The 22,682-nt window shown below is 36.1% G+C and overlaps 1 protein-coding gene across 3 annotated transcripts in view; it reads right to left on the bottom strand.

The window, feature by feature from the left end:
- The window catches only part of fhit (fragile histidine triad diadenosine triphosphatase), a 290,918-nt gene that overhangs the window by 240,697 nt on the left and 27,539 nt on the right, over nt 1-22,682 (bottom strand). The gene's annotated exons all lie outside the window — the stretch shown is intronic.

Below are 22,682 nucleotides of genomic sequence, written 5' to 3'. Positions count from 1 at the left end.
AGTTCGAACAGGAGAGTCATGAACGCGCGTCACAGAACAGAGCAAGGCGAGCATTTGAGCTTATAAAACTTAAACTTTGTTATTTATTTATTAAATGAGTGATCGTTTCGCTTGATAAGACCCCTATTCATCGTATTTAATCATTTAAAGCCCTTTGAACAGTTTGCACTGAAACTGTCTTTTGGACCTTGAACAGTTTGGTCCCCATTGAAGTCCATTATATGGAGAAAATCCTGGAATGTTTTCATCAAAAACCTTAATTTCTTTTCAACTTGAGAAAGAAAGACATGGACATCTTGGATGAGATGGAGGTGAGTAAATTATCAGCAAAAGTTTTTGTTTTTTTTTTTTAAAGTGAACGACTCCTTTAAAAATGGTGTGCCAGGATATGATATAAGATATTTTAGCATTGGTTTCCCCCGTGTTTTAATGTTCAAGTCCGAGTATGCAAAAGTGCAAATGACATTTTCTACTCCACAACAGAAACTAAGTTAAAGATAAGGACGAGTGAGGCATTAAACTAAGCCTTTAATACCATCTCGAGAGGCACTTCAACCCATTCCATCAATACAAACAGCAGAAACACAGATGAGTCTTTAAGTTATTACCAGTGGAAATAGAGAGGGGGTCAGGCAGGCCATGTGTGTAGACACGCACGTGAGACTTTCTTTATATTAAGGGTTCAAGCCTGAGCCTGTGTAAACAAGCCGTGTGATTGTTTGCCTGTCAGGTGGCGTGTGTACGGGTGTGTGCGCGGCCTGTTCTGACACAAAGCCCGAGATCAGTGACGGTGGCCCGTTTGATGAAATGTCAAGGAGAGGGTGAGCAGTAATAAAAGGTAAATAAGCCAAATGGAGCCGCGAGAGCGCAGGTCGCCGTGACTGAAGGGCGTCTGCAAGGGCAAAAACCAACACCGTCAGCACGCTTGAAGCGGAAGCCGTACTGACGGCCATCTGGGAAGGATATTGAAAGGCTCACGTTAAAGGTTACATCCAAATGAACAGCTGAGAGCCGCCACATGATGGAGGATTCCAGAACATTCTGCAGAATACTCCGAGGGTCGTGGGATTGTGTTATTCAGCACACTCTAAAAAATGCTGAACCCAATTTTGGGTCAAATATGGACAAACTCAAACATTGGGTTAAAAATGTAATTTTTTAAAAATCTAACCCAATGGCTGGGTTGGTCCATATTTGACCCAAAAATGGGTTAAAATTGGGTCAAAATCAGCGCACTCTAAAAAATGCTGGGTTGTTTTAACCCAATTTTGGGTCAAATATGGACAAACTCAAACATTGAGTTAATAATGTAATTTAAAAATGTAACCCAATGGCTGGGTTGGTCCATATTTGACCCAAAAATGGGTTAAAATTGGGTCAAAATCAGCGCACTCTAAAAAAATGCTGGGTTGTTTTAACCCAATTTTGGGTCAAATATGGACAAACTCAAACATTGAGTTAATAATGTAATTTAAAAATGTAACCCAATGGCTGGGTTGGTCCATATTTGACCCAAAAATGGGTTAAAATTGGGTCAAAATCAGCGCACTAAAAAATGCTGGGTTGTTTTAACCCATTTTTGGGTCAAATATGGACAAACTCAAACATTGGGTTAAAAATGTAATTTAAAAATGTAACCCAGTGGCTGGGTTGGTCCATATTTGACCCAACAATGGGTTAAAATTGGGTCAAAATCAGCACACTCTAAAAAAAATGCTGGGTTGTTTTAACCCAATTTTGGACTCAAATGTGGACAAACTCAAACATTGGGTTAAAAATGAAATTTAAAAATGTAACCCAATGGCTGGGCTGGTCCGGTCCATATTTGACCCATAAATGGGTTATAATTGGGTCAAAATCAGCACACTCCAAAAAATGCTAGGTTGTTTTAACCCAATTTTGGGTCAAATATGGACAAATTCTAACATTGGGTTAACAATTTAATTTAAAAATGTAACCCAATGGCTGGGTTGGTCCATATTTGACTCAAAATTGGGTCAAAATCAGCACGCTCCAAAAAATGCTAGGTTGTTTTAACCCAATTTTAGGTCAAATATGGACAAACTTAAACATTGGGTTAAAAAATGTAATTTAAAAATGTAACCCAATGGCTGGGTTGGTCCATATTTGACTCAAAATTGGGTCAAAATCAGCACGCTCCAAAAAATGCTAGGTTGTTTTAACCCAATTTTAGGTCAAATATGGACAAACTCAAACATTGGGTTAAAAATGTAATTTAAAAATATAACCCAATGGTTGGGTTGGTCCATATTTGACCCAAAAAATGGGTTAAAATTGGGTCAAAATCAGCGCACTCTAAAAAATGCTGGGTTGTTTTAACCCAATTTTGGGTCAAATATGGACAAACTCAAACATTGAGTTAATAATGTAATTTGCTTTATTATGCCCCAATGCTTTTCACCAAGGCTACATTTATAGGATAATAAAATGCTGTAAAAAATGTACAATTTTGAAATATTATTATAATTTCAGATCTTTTCTATTTTAGCAGATTTTAAAAGGTGAACAGCTGAGAGTCAGAGGAATCCTGCAGGGTTGGTGGATCTGCGTTATCAGCTTGGCGGGGTGATTTCGAGAGGGCACATGTTGCGATATTATTTATTGATATGAATTTAGAACAGATGAGGCTGACGCACTTGAGGGAATGAAGTGTGTGTGTTTGACGAAATGAACTCGCAGTCGCCGCCACGCACACACTGCTCCGATAATGAAGTGAGCTACAACCTGGCTTCCGTAACAAACAACAAAAAAACTTGATATAAATATACATGAGTTTACAGCAATTAAAAATGTGTCAGGATTGAATTTGAGCAGGACAATGACACCGGCAGCTGTGCAGCTACGGGCGATCTATTGGAATGGAGATGTAATTTCTTCACGAGGCAGTGCATTGGTCTTTTTCTGACTTTATTGCTTTGCTAATTAAACTTTTTTTTTTCTCCTTCGCACCCGAACCGAGCAACTAATACCGCTCTGGAGAGAACATGTCTCCACATAAACCGCACACACCCCCCTTTCCCAGAACAACCTCGGCTTGTTGAAGGCCGTCGTGGAGTTATTCATCAGCGCAGCTTGCTGGGTGGAAAATAATTAGAAACACTTGGACAAAACTAATCTTCGTGCCATATACATGTTGTTGTTATCTTTTAATTTATGGGCGGCTGAGAAAAAGGCAATAATGCATTCATTTTATCAAACGTCCCCAAAGGAGAGCAGGCGTACAGGGAGACTCTTTTTGGCTCTCACCCACTCTTTCTACCTCTTCTCGTTCTCTCTCCCTCTTTAACGAGCAGGATGTCAGATGATTAGCATGCTAAATGGCTCATCAAGGGCTGCTAAAGTCGCCGCAGTATCTGCCTTGTAAACGCTCGTAAAACAAAGAGCTGCTGATATTCAAACCCTCGCCCGAACGCCTACGTCTTTCTGCCGCAGACTTACCGACTTCACTGTCAGTCTGGCTCCCATTGTTTTCTAAGCTAATAAACAAAACCAACAGAAGACAAGCGGCTTGGGGCGTAGTTCAGGGTTCAAATTACTCAAAAAGTGTATAACAGCAGATCATTTTTAACTAAATGTTAAAAAAAGTTACTTTTGTGCCTTCACTTGTTCATTTTTAATGTCTCTGTAGGACAAATGAAGCATTAAAGGGTTAGTTCACCCAAAAATGAAAATTCTGTCAGTATTTAGTCATGTTGTTCCAACCCCGTAACACCTTCGTTCATCTTCGCAACACAAATTAAGATATTTAAGATATTAAGATCGCTCCTGCATACTAGTCCATAGGCTTCTTGAGGGACTGGCTCTTGCTGGCATCGAAAAGTCATTAAAGACATCGTTAAAATAGTCCAAGTGACTACAGGGGCTCAATCTTAACTTTATCAAACGACGAGAACACTTTTGTGCGCAAGAAAACAACAAAAATAACGACTTTATTTTTAACTATTCGTTTATTTCTCCCTCTGCCTTGAGTCAGGTTACTAGTTTAATAGCGTAAGCTTCTGTTATTGTACGTCACACATATCACACACATGACCAGCGTCGGCCAAAAGTGAGCCTTCATGTGACGTAGCTTTACACAATCACACTACGTTAACTGACTACAGGCCCATGGAGAAGGAAGTGAATAATTGAAATAAAGTCGTTATTTTTGTTTGTTTTTGCGCACAAAAGTGTTCTCGTCATTTGATAAAGTAAAAATTGAGCCACTGTAGTCACTCGGACTATTTTAACGATGTCTTTGATGACTTTTCGAGGCCATCAAGTGTCATTCCCTCAAGAAGCCTATGGAGTGATCTTAATATCTTAAATATGAATAAACAAAGGTCTTACGGGGTTGGAACAACATGAGGGTGAGTAAATACTGACAGAATTTTCATTTTTTGGGTGAACTAACACTTTAATATCCCACGTGATCTCTCAAATCCTATGATGTCATTAAAGCTGAATACAGTGACAGACAGACAGACAGACAGACAGACAGATAGACAGATAGATAGATAGATAGATAGATAGATAGATAGATAGATAGATAGATAGATAGATAGATAGATAGATAGATAGATAGATAGATAGATAGATAGATAGATAGATAGATAGATAGATAGATAGATAGATAGATAGATAGATAGATAGATTCTCGTTAGATCATAACTTCTAAAAAACAACCAAAAAAATGTGAAAAAGGAGGGGAGGGGGGAGATAATATTTTCAAACAAAACATATTGAAAAGAGTTTATAGGTTTACTTCACTCTTTGTTTAGATTTTTTCAGAATTGTATAGTTCAGTAGATTCAAAAATTTAAGCAATTAAAAGTCAGTTCTAATTGCAGTACAAATAAATAAATAAATAAACAAGAAATCTGCCACAACAAAAAACTTCTGTGTGTTCTATAGAAATCTCTGTAGAAAACATTCAGAACATCATCTGTGGGATATTTCTCTTATTAGACCCGCAAACCAGAAATACAAGCAACAAAATCATAACAGGTTTGATTATTGACAGTATTTTCATAACAGGTGCCGTTTCACCGGGAAAATGACTTATGATGTCAGAGACACCACGACCCATGATGTGAAAAGCAGCTAAACTGGTTTAAATAGCAGCATTATTGTGGGGAAAAAACAACTTTATTGTTATTTTCTCAAATCACACACACAAACTTTGAACCCATACCATTTCATTTGCTTGGAATTTAATTAAAGCAATTAAAAAATATGGTTGATATTGTTGCATTACACCATTTTTAAATGATTCTCTCGTGCCGATTCAATGAAAGGATGATTTGCGAAGAGAAGCTCGATAAACCTTGTAGATGAACGTCCCTCTTTCAGTGACAACAAGGAAAGTCACCTCAGATCACAGGGACATTTCATTGGGATGGGGTTTATGGCTCTCAGGATTGGGTAGTTAAACAGGTCGCTAACCCACTCGCGGCGGACTGTAGTCATGCTGTAATCTTACTTTATGTGGGACGCTGACCTTGCTGCAGATCCAGAGCAGTAACACAGCATCAAGATGAGCCGATTCAAAGCCGACAACAACTTTGCTCCTCCGTAAAAACCATAAACACAGAACAGTTAGCACACACGTTCAGTATTTTACACTTAAAGCCCGGTTTTAAGATCGTTTCTAATGAAATACAACGGTTAAGATTGAAAGGGGGACACATGCTGCTGGCCGGAGAGTTTCCCCACCTCACACTGTAAAAAATAATAATTGTGATATATACATACACTGTAAAAAAAATATTTTCAAGATTTGTTATCACAACATATTTTATTTTGTCAAATCAATTTTATAATACTTTATTTAGTTGCGATAACTTATTATTTTGAGTTTCTGATGGTTAAATTAATCTCCTTCATTGTATTAACTCACTTTTTCCAGTTCAATCAACTTAAAATTTTAAGGCAACCCAGGTTACTTACTTTTTTAAGTTAAACCAACAATATTTTTTACAGTATAGTAATCACAACATTTTTTTCTTTTGTCAAATCAACTTAAATAATTTATGTAGTTCAGATAACATATTATTTTGAGTTTCTGATGATTAAATCATTCTCTTTCATTGTATTAACTCACTTTTTCCAGTTCAATGAACTTAAAATTTTAAGGCAACCCAGGTTACTTACTTTTTTAAGGTAAACCATCAATATTTTTTTACAGTGTAAATATACATTCATATATATATATATATATACAGTATATATATATATATATATATATATATATATATATTAATATATATATATACATACATATATATATATATATATATTTTTTTTTATTTATATATATATATATATATATATATATATATATATATATATACACATACACATATATATATATACACATACATATATATATATATATATATATATATATATATATATATATATATATACATACATACATACATACATATATATATATATATATATATATACATACATACACACACACACACACACACACACACACACACACACCAGTATGTAATTATATATAATACATACATATGTATATATATATATATATATATATATATATATATAAACCAGTTTGGGATTTTGTTCAAAAAAAAATAAATCCTCTAAGAAATAATAAAATATACCCAACTACTCATGGTTTTCATTCTTTAAAGGAAAAGAAAAAAAAGTCAGACCAGTAGACCAGTTGTATGAATGTTGTGATAAATCATAGTGAGCATACTGTGAATAATAAAGCTAAATTCCTAACAGACTGTGTTCGAGACCGATACATACGCTTCATTCTGACGAAACGCACAGAAACAGTGTTTACACACAGAAAGAGTGTTTACGCCAACTAAAGGAACAAACCCCAGCCGAAAGCGCTGGAGTGAAAACTGCCATCAGTAACACCAGCCAGTCTTGTGCTTGATCTGTAACTTTTAGGACTGACATCACAAACGTTTAGTGGATATATAGTACAGTATTTCAGACATATGGTGTATTGGAAATCTGCTGACGTTTAAGGACAGAACGGACCTGAGCTCATGAAGTGGAGACAATTAACTGGCTCGTATATGCCTAACGCCGGCGATATGTTATGGCGCCGTTTTATATATAAACAATATTTATATTTAATATTTATATATAAACAAGAATCAAGATAAAGAACTGGCCCCCGACTGAGCCTGGGTTCTCTCAAGGTTTTTTTCTCCATCCAATCTGATGGAGTTTTGGTTCCTTGCCACTGTCGCCTTGCTTTTGGCTTGCTTAGTTGGGGATATTTAATATTTAATATTTAACAATATTATTGATCTGTGTTGTACTACTTTCATGTTATCACCGTGAAGCTGCTTTGATACAATCTGTATTGGGAAAAACGCTATATAAATAAATGTGACTTAATTGACTTGACTTAACTGTTTTAAAAGTTACAATGCATAAAAAATCAATTCATACATAAATTATAAAGAAAAACACTAATCATATATATATATATATATATATATATATATATATGAAGAGTTCAGATGCAAAAGCCTCTAAATGCCATTTGAAATTTTCTTCTAGAATGATCATTTTTATCAAGCTTGTATATTTAAGTTCAGTGATTTCACTTAAATGGCAATGATAATTACCTATTAATTGTTATTTAAGTGAAATTACTGAACTTTGACAAAAATCATCATTAAAGAAGAAAATTTCAAATGGCATTTAGAGGCTTTTGCATCTGAACTCTTCATATATATATATATATATTTAAATTTAGTACAGCAAACAAAGCATAGACATTTGCCAAATTGAATAATTAAGTCAAGTGCACAGCAATTAGCCGTGTTCACAGGCAGAGCAAACGAGCTTGAAAACTGGACCAAACGTCAAAACAATTAGCGTGGGTAGCAGATAGCAGCTAATACATGAAACATATTCATAATATATAAAAGAAGAAGCCACTACAACATTCAGGATCCTCCTGCATCGCCACAGCTGATTTCGTAAAGCTCGACACCACAGCGAAGTAATGAAATAATTATAAAAGTGGAATCATTTCATACACACAGCAAGGCTAATTGTTCATCTTCAAGGTAACACAAGCCTAACAGTCTCTCAGAGTGTGATATTGCATGTACTGAGAGACAAAGGGAGGGTAAAAGATTCAAACATGTGCGATGTGTCTTTTCCTCACATCACATTAAGAGTGTGATTCATGTGATAATACAGGAGGCCTTCCGGGACAGAGTGAAAGCTCAGAGTGACACCTGCCTGGGCTGATTAGACCCTTCACACACACACACACACACACTTTAATGCAGCCAAACCCATTTCCACCACAACGGCAGTAAAGGCCATAAATAATCCAGAAGACGGAAATCCGTCGGACCGGAGGAAAGACGTCTTCCGTAAGCCGTGCCGTCCTGTGTTTTACAGCATCTGCACACACACACTCGCCTGTAGTCTCTGTCATTAGGCACTTATGAATGAGCTCAACCTGGGAGCTGGATCAGCGGTTTCAGTGTTTCTCTAAAGTAAAGTGCTTCATCTTCAAAAAAAAACAAAAAACAACACAAAGTATGAAGAAAAAGTACCCTTTCTGAGTTGCTCCCTAATGGATACAGAGATCCCGATCCCGTGATGCAACTGGATTTTGAGTAGCCAGACCTTGATGTCAGATGTCTGGACCGAGGTCGACCAGGAGGTCGTCTGACCGACATGTAAAGCGGCCGATAAATGTAAAGCTGATGTCCAAAAGCAGACCGGATGACAGATTCATCATTGTTCAAGTGAACTGCGGCCAAACTCACATACTTTTGAAAACCCGAGAAGAACAGTCACAGTCGTAAACACGGTGAGTTTGGCGTCATGGCGGATTTGGGGAACATGGGAGCGCTGGAAACAGCAAAACAGTTTTGAAGAGGGGTGTTGAGGTGTTGCATTTGCTGGAAAACGAAAAGGGTCTTCAACATCCTAACACACTGTAAAAAATGATTTTTTGGTTAAGTAAATACTAGTGAAAAAACCCAATGTAATTTACTTGAAAAAGTTAGTTCAGGCAAGAATTTAAAAAACTAAGTAGATTCCATATCAGTACTTATTTCAAGCGAGTATAAATGAAAGTGTAATATCAACTCAATAAAATTAAGTAAAAATTACTCAACTTTTCTGATACTGGGGTTCCCATCATGCACTGGACCTTGAATAATTAATGAGGTTCATTTTTCACTGGTTTCCAGCTGTATTTACACTGTTTTATCGTTGATTTTTGTTTTCAGTATTAGTAAATTGCCATTTTGTGACATTTCGAGTAAATATTTTGCTTAAAACGACACATTCAAACACAAAAACGACCCATCAAATGTTACCACCATTGTGTATTGTCTACCAAGTGTTGAGGTGTTTGCATTCACATAAGGCTTAAAGTCTGACATGATGTATATTTAATTACTTAGATGAACTAAGTAAAGAACATACTATAAATGACTAATAAAATTCAAGATAATTGTTTTAGTGAAGTGTAATACGGCAAAGGAAATCGGTAAATCAACCTTTTACAAGCCGAGTTAAAATTACTTATTTTTTGTAAAGTTTACTTAATTCCATATTCCAAGTAAATTTAACTTAAAGATTTCTAATTAAAGCTACTGATAAATATGAATCACTGATTTTAAAGGGCTTCATTTGCTTTGGGTGTGATGTGTAGTACACAGTGTAGCCTGCCCATTTAGACCAATTTTGCTAGATCAGGTGTGCTCCTACAGTAGACACATTCAAATCCAGACTCAAAACACTTCTGTTTAGCTGTGCATTTACTGAACAAGCACTGTGCCACTGTTAGTCCGACTGTTACTGTACTTCATTTTATTCTAAATTTACTCGTTATTCTAAATTATTTTTTTATTTTTTTTTATTTTTATTTATTTAATTATTCTAAGTTTTAATTTACTGTATTTCATTTTTATCATAATTTTTATTTTTCATTATTTCTTATTATTTTTAATTCTAAACTGTTTTAATTATTCTGATTTCTTTTGATTATTTTAATTTCTTCCATGTAAAGCACTTTGAATTGTCATTGTGTATGAAATGTGCTATATGAATAAACTTGCCTTGCCAATGTGACTAGAAATGGCCATATCATGTTGCATAGCAATGATTATTTACTAGTGCGGTCACACGATTAATCGCGATTATGTCGTATTTAACTCGCACATATTTATTTATTCTAAATGTCTCTTGATTTATTTTTTTCTCACATTATTTTTTCTCATTTTAATGCTCTTATAAACATGGAAAAGTGGCTCGGCTTGCTTTGTGCAAACGTTTTTTATTGAAAGCGACGTTGTCATATACTGTGTTCGATTTCACACTAACATTCTCACTAGGAGCAAATAATCTCTCACACGATGCAACACTGTCCATCAATAAAAGGGTGAAAGAAATACTGACGAGGTCCTGATACTGTATTGACCATTTCGGCGTCTCGCGCTCGTCATCCACTCAAACGACAAACGACAAAACACACACATCGCTTTGGTCTTGTCAATTGAACCGTTTGGCAAATTTTAAAAATAAACTTTCCGTTCAGAATCTTATTTGCATCCATTTCGGCATCTCGCGCTCGTCATCCACTCAAAACGTAACGTTAACCAACTATTAGGCCGGCTTGTTTCCGGTCTAGCTAGATCCGCTTGCGCTTTGGTCTACGAAGAAGCAAAACGTCCTCGTGCGGCAAAAGCATTGAAATGAATGGGTTTCATATCGCATCGCCGCGCATGCCGCGTCCTGTTGCAAAAGCAAGTGGAAAAAAACCCCACAAAGTTTGCTAGGCCAAAAAGACCGTTAATCGCGCGATAAAAAAAATTGACGCCGTTAAAATAGGTTTGCGTTAACGCCGTTAATAATGAATTTAACTGACAGCCCTTCTGTTTACTTTTGCTTTTCTGTTAGCTTTCTGTTTGGCAGCTACTGAACTTGAAACGATACGCTTTTTTTACGTTTAAAAAATTGATATGAACGCTTCTTGCTTGCTGATTCGCTGCAGTTAGTTATACGTTACAATGCCACATTTCTTTACATTTCATTTTACACTGCAGGTCTTGATGCCCAAATCCGATTTTCTGAGTGTATCCAATTTTTTTTTAACGACCCGCTTACATCATCTTATAAAAATGAGCCATATCCGATTCTTGCATTTATACTATACACTGCTGAATCTACCAAATGTGGACGTTCTGACCCTGACAAGTAAGTAAAACGGCACGAAATGCAATGGATGCAGACGCGAATAAAATTACCTAGTGTTTTGCTTTCCACAATATTTTGAGAAATCAGCAAAAAAGTCAGCAAAACATTGGTCTCGTACAGCAGGAGAGCACATATAGGATCCCCATATCTTGTTCAAAGTCTTCAAACACAGATTTATTTCTGTAACAAACCTGCACTTTTCCCCCCAAACACTCAAAACACATGAAACCTCCGCATTGCTCCACTGTGTGCATCCTTCGACCTCCATCGCACCTATAATAAGTCATGTGATCTCAGTTGACATCACAGTTTTTAATGACGTACGACTCACATTTACTGGGAATATCCGATTTGTCTGCTTACATGGCACACGCAAATGCACATCGCTTATTTTGTCATTTGTTTGTTTAAATTTATACATTTCTAAACTCATTCGTCCAGTCTCTAAAACTCTAGAAAACGTTTTACACTACATATTATGACCAACATTGAGATTATGTTGGTCCATGTCCCAGACAGAGCTATTCAACATTTCAATAATTATACATTTTAAAAGCTATGCCAATCTAAATGATCATAAACCATATCAATATGTGTCTTTTATACAAATTGTCCTACATTGCACAATAAGACCGCAGTGTCAGCGAAGAGCTTAATATTGAATAAAACATACAAAGTATAACAAAAAAACAGAATATTTTCATTATGCTATTTCCAGTCTTGCTGTAATTATGGAAGATTAGGCAAAATGGGTGAACATATTAATTAACTGTGGGAATTTAGGATTCATGAAAGACAAAAGCAGACATTTTATTTCACAAACGTTGAAAGAATCAATGGTGAAGAAACACTGCAGTGAGAAACTATCAGAAATATGAGCAAAATGACACTGTGATGCATATGCCTATATTGTTGGCCTTTTTTCTTGTGTTGTTGTTGCTATAAGCCTGTCAAAGACTGCTCGCTTATATTTAGGGTATAATCAGTGTCACTTATGGGAAATAAATAAAAGCCTTGATATTGAATTCCTCATTAGAAGCTATAGATTAAAAAAAATAATAATAATTCTTAGCCGAGTCAGAAAAGTAGCTGGAAATGCTCAACAGTGTCAATGAAAACAGAGATTGATTTAGCAATGAATGTTTCTACCGTATCTTCAGAGGTACTAATTAAATGTTTTAACGCAATGTGCCTTTCATTCCAGTCATTTCATTTTCATTATAGTGGAAACACACTTTTTTTTCCTTTTTTGAGAAAATGCATTGGAATGAAATGTTTTTTTCCCTCTCATCCAACGTGTTTTATATTCTCAGATACTGTAATGAATATACTCTGAGATAACTTGATCATGTATAATCAAATCTGTATTTTATCACCCAGTTCATCTAAAGCCTTTAGACACTCACGGCTGGAAAAAAAAAACACAATTTCATACAGTAGGCCTAGTTATGAATCCCTCCAAGAACATCCATTACAGATATCAAGCTACGACTTCCTCCCGTTATATTGACTGTGGTTCATTGGCCTGTCCCTCTGAGCTTTTAATCCATTTCCAGAGTCGAGTTACTAAATACACACATTATGGTCAGACAAAGGTTATCGATTAAAGCGGACGGGCGTTCGTCATCCGAAATAGAAGGACACTCTCGTTACGCTCTGTATAATTACCTTCTCTCTCTAATTGAGGCGACAGATAGAAAATATGCCGAACAAAGTAGAGAATCAATATTAGAGCGGTTAAAACAAGTTTTAGCTCAATTTGGTGCCGGAACAGGAAAAAGGAGGGATTAGCAGAATTGTGTCGGAAATATGAGAGGGGGAAGAGGATGAAGGCATGTGTTACGCTGCGAGTCAGCAGATCTCTCACAGTTTTAAAGAGCGCAGACAAAGCGGACCCACATCACATCTGGGGGAACTGCTGAATGCTCTTATGGCGTTCCCCAATCAGCTTTCCCCAATAATCTTCCCTAAGGTTTGTGTTTTAAAGACATTAAAGGTGCATTATGCAACATTTCATGTTAATTAAATATAGCCGTTTTTCTAACCCATACATGCTTAGACGATCGCCTGATGGGCTGAACGAGCTCTTCCGATCACTGCGATCGCCTCTATAATCCTGTACAGTGAAGTAAATAAGAGGGATTCGGGACGGATTTGAGACTGGCGTGACGTCATGCGTGTTCACGCTCACCTGGCGATGTCTGGCAGGTTTAAAACAAATCTAAAACCAATACTTGAGAAATTTAACAATAATGCAACTCCTCGAATCCAACTTTCTTCTTCTTCTTTTTTACCGTTTACCTAGTCTCGTAGGAGAATACAGTGAATGGATTGATATTCCAGAGCAAGTCGGCATTTCTGACTGGCCGCCGGGCATGATGGTTTGGAGAATAATAATAATCCACATACAGCTTTCCACTTGGTAGCAATGTATAGGATTATGCACTGTAGAGATTGATGTACAACTGTGCCATAAAAACACATGCATACTCCATAAAATGCTTTAGCTGTCCACTGCATGCATGAAAGGGTTGAAGGAGTCGTTTTACTCACCCCCGTGTCATCCAAGATGTCCATGTCTTTCTTTCTTCAGTCGAAAAGAAATGAAGGTTTTTGATGAAAACATTCCAGGATTTTCTCCATATAATGGACTTCAATGGGGTCCAAACGGTTCAAGGTCCAAATGAGAGTTTCAGTGCAAACTGTTCAAAGGGCTTTAAACGATTCAAGGCGATGAATAAGGGTCTTATCAAGCGAAACGATCGCTCAAAATGAGCAAATCTTTTTCCGAGTCATTTGGTTCATTGAACGAACGAAACGAACGAATTGAGAAAAAGATTCATTCATTTTGATGAACAGGAGAGTCACGAACGCGCGTCACAGAACAGAGCAAGGCGAGCATTTGAGCTTATAAAACTTAAACTTTGTAATTTATTTATTAAATAAGTGATCGTTTCGCTTGATAAGGCGGTTCATCGTCTGGAGTCGTTTAAAGCCCTTTGAACAGTTTGCACTGAAACTGTCTTTTGGACCTTGAACCGTTTGGTCCCCATTGAAGTCCATTATATGGAGAAAATCCTGGAATGTTTTCATCAAAAACCTTAATTTCTTTTCCACTGAAGAAAGAAAGACATGGACATCTTGTTTTTTTTTAAAAGTGAACTACTCCTTTAAGTTAAATCTGGCAACCACTACTGTTTTTTTACCGTTAATTTCACAGATTTTTTTTTTTTTTTTTTACAGTATGAAGATCCAGAGTGATCGATGACACTGAAGTTTGCTTCAAGTATTTTATTAAACAACAAATTCCAATAACTCTTACGTTTACCAAGTGCGACAAAATCCAGCCATACTAGAGCTCATGAAACGGCCTCAAAACACCACGCAATAAACACTGCTTTGCCCCTGAGCGGCTCAGCGGCGCAATAAAGTGTGTGTGTGTGTGTGTGTGTGTGCTCTTACATGAGAAGAATATCTAGCCCGATAGAGGACAGATGGCAAGCGGACACAAGCTTACCCCTCTCTCCTTTCCCTCCATCTGGAGGCCTTTCCAGGTAAGGAGTGAAACACTGCCACAAAAGCAGAGCCACATCAAAGAAAAAACAATATGGCCGCTCATGAAAGGCGGGCAGTGATTTGACCACAGTCAAGAGGGGATACTTGCTTCTGTTTCTCAGCCAAGACGGCTGTGCATCAGTGTTTCCAGTCGCACAGAGATGAGAAAGAGGACAAAGAGAAAGAGAAACATTATTGCAAAAAGCAACTGAGGGATGAAGCTTTAAAATGAAAAAAAGAAAGGGAGAAACAATACGCTCACGAGGATGAGAGTTCGGTCTTATAGGACACTTGAGGGTAAGAGAGGAGTATGCTTCACCGTCTGACGTCTGCAACGAAGTACTTTTGATTATCATGAACAGAACTATTGCATAAACCCAGCCTGAGATGATTCACCACTCCTTCACTCTTAAAGGGACAGTGCAGACAAACACAAAAAGTGTGTTATGAACACGGTTTTATTCCCCTATTGAACACCGGTGACAAAAAACAGCTGAATCATTCTTCAAATATCTTCTCTAAAATAATAATAAAAGTTTGCAACGGTAAATTATGTTTGTGGTGAACTTCTCCTTTAAAATCCAGTACTTCTACATGAAGTATGACATTCACAATCAGCCAGGTTGGGTAGAGATAATAAGGGGCAAATTTTACAGGCCGTTTGAGAATTGGAGAGGAAATGTAGTGAGACCGAAATCTAATTTAAAACATGTCACAAAAGACGGCTGATGAGACTTCACATTATCTCTCTAACGCAGCATTAATGACATGTGTCACCATACAAGCAATAATGTGAGATTTACAGACTGCAGGCAGACGAGGACGATGTCAAAACTGAGCATTGAAATATGCATGGATGTGTTCCTGTCATTTAGCAGATGTGTTTCAGTGCAGCGACTAATTACAGACACCGCCTCATGTGCGCAACCTGGGATTATGGGTTATGCTTGAAGGAAATGGTAAATATTGCCAATATTTAATGTGATAATGTGGTAATGACACTCTCATCAGAAAGCATGATCACGTTAGTAAAAGATCTACAAATGAACCCTTTTTTTATCAATTTTCAACTGGTTTCACTTTAAGACAGATTTTATATTTCAAAATTGTACATTTCTAAAATCTATATAATAGAAGAAGATGTTTCATAAATGTATGTGTATGACTTATCAGTGCTGTCAAAAGCTTGGAAACACTACATTTTTGTATGTTTTGGAAAAGTTTCTACGCTTCCCAAGGCTGCATTTATTATATATTACATATTATAATATATTATAATTATATATATATACAGTGTGTATATATATATATATATACTGTATATATACTGTATATATATATACATAATCTATATTATATAAATATTTTATATATGAATAACACATTTTCTTAAATATATACATGCATGTGTGTGCATTTATATATACAAAATAATTATATACAGCACACACAAATATATTATGTAAACACAGACTTTTATTTTGGATGCAATTAATCGCAATTAATTTTTGCACAACCCTAATATATATATGTGTGTGTGTGTGTGTGTGTGTGTGTATGTGTGTGTGTGTGTGTATATATATATATATATATATATATATAAGCTTGGTCTTAGTAAAAAAAGATATAATATATGAAGTATATTTCTTCAAAAATTTCAAAAGAACTTCAAAAATATATTAAATTAATGTTTTTTTTTCACATTCAGAATAATATATTTGATAGAAGTATTAAGGAGAGCTAGATGTCACACACACGTAAATGAAACATATTTGTGCTTTGTGTCGTTTAAATGGGTAGTTATAAGCATTTAATATTATATCAAAACAACATCATAACCTAAGATGTATTTTGGATGTTTTGTTTATCATATCTCCTTATTATGAGGAGTGAATGGAACCTACACTATAATAAATAAACATACCAAATAAAACAAACAAAAAATAAGACGGCTTAAATTCAAGATTAAATTTCTTGTTATTTATTTATTTTTTTATTTTTTTTATTTTTTTGGTTAGACACAAATTGAACTGACCAGTGCTGTGTGATTGTCAGGCAAGTCTAACAATATTCAGATACAGAAAATGTCTATATGCATAACCTATATGGTACAGCCTCAGTGTAGGGAATACAGTAGATCATCTGCAATGCTTCACACAAGTGTTATAACACCTCTAAGTGCTGCTCCAAGGCACAGTTGTGACGGCACCCTGTAGGACACGGGCACTTCTGGGATCAAAGCTGCAACGGCTGAGATTTCCAAGCCGACGTGATCCCACCACGCCAGTGCCGCGGGTTTCGCCGCTCAATGTCCAATATTGTTCGAGAAAAACATCAGAGAAATTTCCTCCACCCTCATTTCTTTCGAAACGCAGAAGTCAAACCATCATTAAAAGGTTCAAAAGCCGAGATCACAGGGAATTATACAGGTAATCTTCAATTATGGATTATGAGTAACGAGGGAGGATTTTAACGTGACACCAGCGAGCATCAAAAATGCATGTGCCGTGTAAGGAATACGGACGGTGTTTTTATTCTTCCTCCAAGCGAGTGAAGTTGAGAAATACAAATGTATTTTTGAGCATGTGTGTTTTCAGTCTCGCTCTGCCTCTCCGTGAAGGATGAACGTGTCTACAAGAAAAAGTACTTAATGTAAGACACTTTCAGACGTCTTCCTCTTCCAGGCATTGCACTCGGGAGGACTTGTCCATGTCTTCAACATGACCATTACCCGCCGTGATCGCGGTAACAGGAGCGTTGGCCGCGGTGATCATGATCCGCGCAGAGGGCAGGACAGACGGCACAATCCCAGGCCTGTTAGCGCCCAGAATAGGAGTCTCGGACAGCTGAGGAAGTGTGTCGGCGTTTATGCGGAGCACACGGGCACCTTGACGTTTTTTTTCCCGCAGCTTTTGTCCTGTTGAAACAATTATTATCTTTTTTTCTTTCTTCCAGGGAGAAGCACCCAACATATATTAAGAAGCTCAAGAGGTGCTTGACTATTTATAGCAGCAGCAGCGCCGCGTTTGATGAGAATGTGGGCACATATTCCCAACAATCTCCCAATATACCAGACCAAAGATTCAAACAGCATTAATGGCTTCTGTGCTGAATCATTTTACATGCAAATGAGATGATAATAAGTGGTCTTTGGCCCCTCCCTAATTAAACACTCCAGAGGCTACAGAGAATGCAGCTGTTTGATTTTACATTGGAAATGTGTTTGCATGCAAATCAGTGAGGGGAACGATACAGCGAACATAAACCACAGTTATTAGAGTTAACGACCTAAAAATTAAATAAGCAATTTAGTGGGAAAAAAAGAAATCTTGCTTGGAATTGTACATTTATATATACACACTGTAAAAAAAGTATTGTGGGTTTAACTCCTTAAAATTTTAAGTTCATTGAAATGGACAAATTGAGTTTATACAATGAATGAGATTAATTTAATCATCAGAAACTCAAAATATTATGTTATCTGAACTATATAAATTATTTAAGTTGATTTGACAAAAGAAAAAATGTGATTACAAATCATGAAAATATTTTTTTACAGTGAAATAATTTATAATTTCATCTTGTTGCTTATAGGCAACACTGTCATTTTAAGTTAGTTTAACCTGATTCACTTTAAAACTGAAATAAAAATGAAAAAAGTGACTTTTTTAAGTGACAAATATACAACAAAATTAATAAAATTACATTTAGTTTGTGCATTAATGATAAAACTAATTTAAATCTGATCTGACATTCCTAAAACACATTTCCAAAAAAACTAGTATTTTTACACACTAAACAATGCTGGGTTGTTTCAACCCAAATTTGGGTCAAATATGGACAAACCCAAATGCTGGGTTAAAAGTGTGATTTTCAATTTTAACCCAACTTTAACTTTCACTTTCAACAGTAAATTGTTTAATGACATTTGCAACCCAAATTTGGGTTGAAACAACCCAGCATTTATTAGAGTGTATAGTAGTATTTTCAGATAAATTAATAAATAGATATTTTATAATAAGCTACCTGAATAACAAATTCGATTTAAAGAGATCATTTAAAACATGGTTTTCACATTAACACTTAAATGTGATGTGTAATGTGATTTTATATATAATATATGCATTTTCAAATTTTATATTCTTTCAAAAAGGCATCTGAAATAAACAACTAAGTGCTTTCTTTAACTTTTATCTTTTATTGCAAGTTATGAAGTCAGAATTGCGTGTTAAAAAGCATTATTCTTTCCTCACAATTAGACTATATAACTTGCGATTGTGAGTTTATCTCACAATTATACTAATTTTAATATAAACTCGCAATTATCTTTTAAGTTGCCTTATTTCATGGCGGAAACAAGTTTTGATATATCTGAAACACTTTTAATGTTCATTTTCCACAGAACGGACACATTCCCTCAGATCGTGTGTTCACACACACATAAAGCCGCCTCTCGAAATTGAGTTTTAATTGAGTTAAAGCGAGTATTCATGTAAACACAGTCAGTTACAGTATGTTTTAAGTGAATGTAGAAACGCATGTGTAATGGATCAGTGTGTCAGGTCTTAAAGTGACAGCACCCTAATAAACCTGCTGCTAAATTATGAGATTAAAAAATATCTACATAGCCGTTTTTCTCTGTTGTATCGATGCCAAACTAATTCTGTGAAAATACTGAGTGGCTAAAACTTGCTGCCGAGCAAAAAAGTGAATGTGGAGCCTTGCATACGAATACTGATATGTGCAAGCTAAGAGTACTTACAGAAACATTAACATATAAATCTGATGGCCCCAGTGCTCTCGTTGCTTCAACGTTTTCCTTTCACACACACACACACACACACACACACACACACACACACACACACACACACTTGGATTATAGACAGAACAGGGAGATAAAACCAACAGACTCCATTTCTCAGTACAATTATTTACCACACAAATGTTTCTTCGCAGAAAAAAAACAACACGATTTTAGAAAGCGAATACAGACAAACAATGGCCATGATGCTCTCAGTTACATCACCATCATAGTTTAGGCCTCTGTACATGCGGACAGAGAATTCATAGATGAAGAAGGCAATAGGGACACACAGATCATCCTGCTCATAATTGAGTGAACTATATTCGCTGACAGTCGCGCTGAACGGGTCGAACAGTTACTTCTTGCCCATTAGCCATGTTTATTCCAAGCATGCGTTCCTGTCTGAAATACCAAATGGGTTTAGGTCTACATTTGACCTCATTTACCCTGTAAGTTGAGCTGCTAAATTATTCCAAGGGGCAAAACGATTTTTCTGTAAGAAATTACGGTGCACTATCGACTACATCCGCAGCTGTAGGTAAAAGACATAATCCAGTTTACGAAACGAGAGAGGAAAATGGAAAATAATCTCCTCGGACGAACGAGTGAAATTTTAATATCCCATCTAGCGCCATCCACCAGTTTGACATAATGACTCCTCTTTCTATGAAGCGGCCTACGTATTTTAAGAATCAGGGATGAATAATGAAAGATAAAAGAAGTGTGGATCTTTTGACTTTCTTAAATAATCACAAGTGGGAGTTAAATTACTTTCCATAAAACTGTCAAGGTTTTAAAACTTAATGCTTGGCCCATGAAGAGAGAAAAGGGCCTTTTAAACCAGCCAGAACTTCCATTAGATGGGAAATTAAAGAAGGAAATCGGCCAACAAAGAGAGAACAATAAAAGGAAAAGCATGTGGCATTATGTAAAATCGGCTGCTAAATAGCCCTGTGGTGTTTTAATCCTTTGAGTTCAGGAAGCTTTTTCGCTTCATGGAGCTGAAATGGAGTCGATATTGTGTTCAGGGACTCCTGATGTCTTCTTGTGTTTGTGAATTGACCTGATTGAGGCTGCTGCACATTTCAATTGCAGGTTGAAGGACGATTTACACCTCGCATTAGCGTCCGTCTTGAGTGATGCAATCACAACGTCGACTGAGACACACCACCATTTACACTTGGTAACTTTCGACTACGTTTTTAGAGTGCGCTGATTTTGACCCAATTTTGGGTCAAATATATACCAACCCAGCCATTGGGTTACATTTTTAAATTACATTTTTAACCCAATGTTTGAATTTGTCCATATTTGACCCAAAATTGGGTTAAAACAACCCATCATTTTTTAGAGTGTGCTGATTTTGACCCAATTTTAGGTCAAATAAGGACCAACACAGCCACTGGGTTACATTTTTAAATTACATTTTTAACCCAATGTTTGAGTTTGTCCATATTTGACCCAAAATTGGGTTAAAACAACCCAGCTTTTTTTTAGAGAGCGCTGATTTTGACCCGATTTTGACCCAATTTTGGGTCAAATATGGACCAACCCAGCCATTGGGTTACATTTTTAAATTACATTTTTAACCCAATGTTTGAATTTGTCCATATTTGACCCACATTTGGGTTAAAACAACCCATCATTTTTTAGAGTGTGCTGATTTTGACCCAATTTTGGGTCAAATAAGGACCAACCCAGCCACTGGGTTACATTTTTAAATTACATTTTTAACCCAATGTTTGAGTTTGTCCATATTTGACCCAAAATTGGGTTAAAACAACCCAGCTTTTTTTTAGAGAGCGCTGATTTTGACCCGATTTTGACCCAATTTTGGGTCAAATATGGACCAACCCAGCCATTGGGTTACATTTTTAAATTACATTTTTAACCCAATGTTTGAATATGTGCATATTTGACCCAAAATTGGGTTAAAACAACCCAGCATTTTTTAGAGTGCTGATTTTGACCCAATTTTGGGTCAAATATGGACCAACCCAGCCATTGGGTTACATTTTTAAATCACATTTTTAACCCAATGTTTGAGTTTGTCCATATTTGACCCAAAATTGGGTTAAAACGACCCATCTTTTATAGAGTGTGCTGATTTTGACCCAATTTTGACCCAATTTTGGGTCAAATGTGGACCAACCCAGCCACTGGGTTACATTTTTAAATCACATTTTTAACCCAATGTTTGAGTTTGTCCATATTTGACCCAAAATTGAACAGAACCAAGTTTGTAAGTAATTAACAAGGAAACTAAAAACACAGGCAAACCAGAACCAAAAAACAATGAAACTAAACACAGAAAAACATCTTAAAATATTGTGTGTGTATAGATAGATAGATAGATAGATAGATAGATAGATAGATAGATAGATAGATAGATAGATAGATAGATAGATAGATAGATAGATAGATAGATAGATAGATAGATAGATAGATAGATAGATAGATAGATAGATAGATAGATATTGGTTTATATTACACCCAACTCTCTAGAAATGGCTCAGGTCCCTCCTTCATTGAAAGTCTACTTTTTCACCAGTTTTATTTTCTTTCAAGTGAATTTCTCTTTTGTCTATTCCTCCAGAGTCAGCAGGCTATTAATATATGGTACATCAGAACATCAAATCTTGATATCAGATCCCAAAGTTGACAGTGGCTTGGCTTGTCCTAACATGTCATATTCCAGTTATTAATTTCATGGGTTAACACATTTCAGTCATTTTTTTAATCTCGTGCACTAGTCTCGCTTTCTATCCAACCCTGATTCTGCAGTCTCTAGGATTAAATGTAGTTACCAAGACCAAGGCCACTGTGACAAGGAGCAAATTAAAGTAATTCATACAAACTGAAAAGCACATGTGGTTCTTGTTGGCTGGGACACGTATTCCCACTGGGAGAAAATTAACGTGTCATAACTAAGAAAAGTATAAGCGGCGGGGTGGTCAGACTGGCACAGCACTAGCAGCGGATTTGTTATGACGTCTACTAAACACCTCGTTTCAAATGTCACAAAGAAAAGTTAATAAAAAGAGAATGCAGAGTTTAATTAGTATTACTAATATTAGTACTGTAC

This window comes from Pimephales promelas, chromosome 21 (assembly GCF_988280905.1).
Source record: "Pimephales promelas chromosome 21, fPimPro1.hap1.1, whole genome shotgun sequence".
In the NCBI taxonomy this organism is placed as follows: Eukaryota; Metazoa; Chordata; class Actinopteri; order Cypriniformes; family Leuciscidae; genus Pimephales; species Pimephales promelas.
This window is presented reverse-complemented; position numbering and strand designations above follow the sequence as displayed.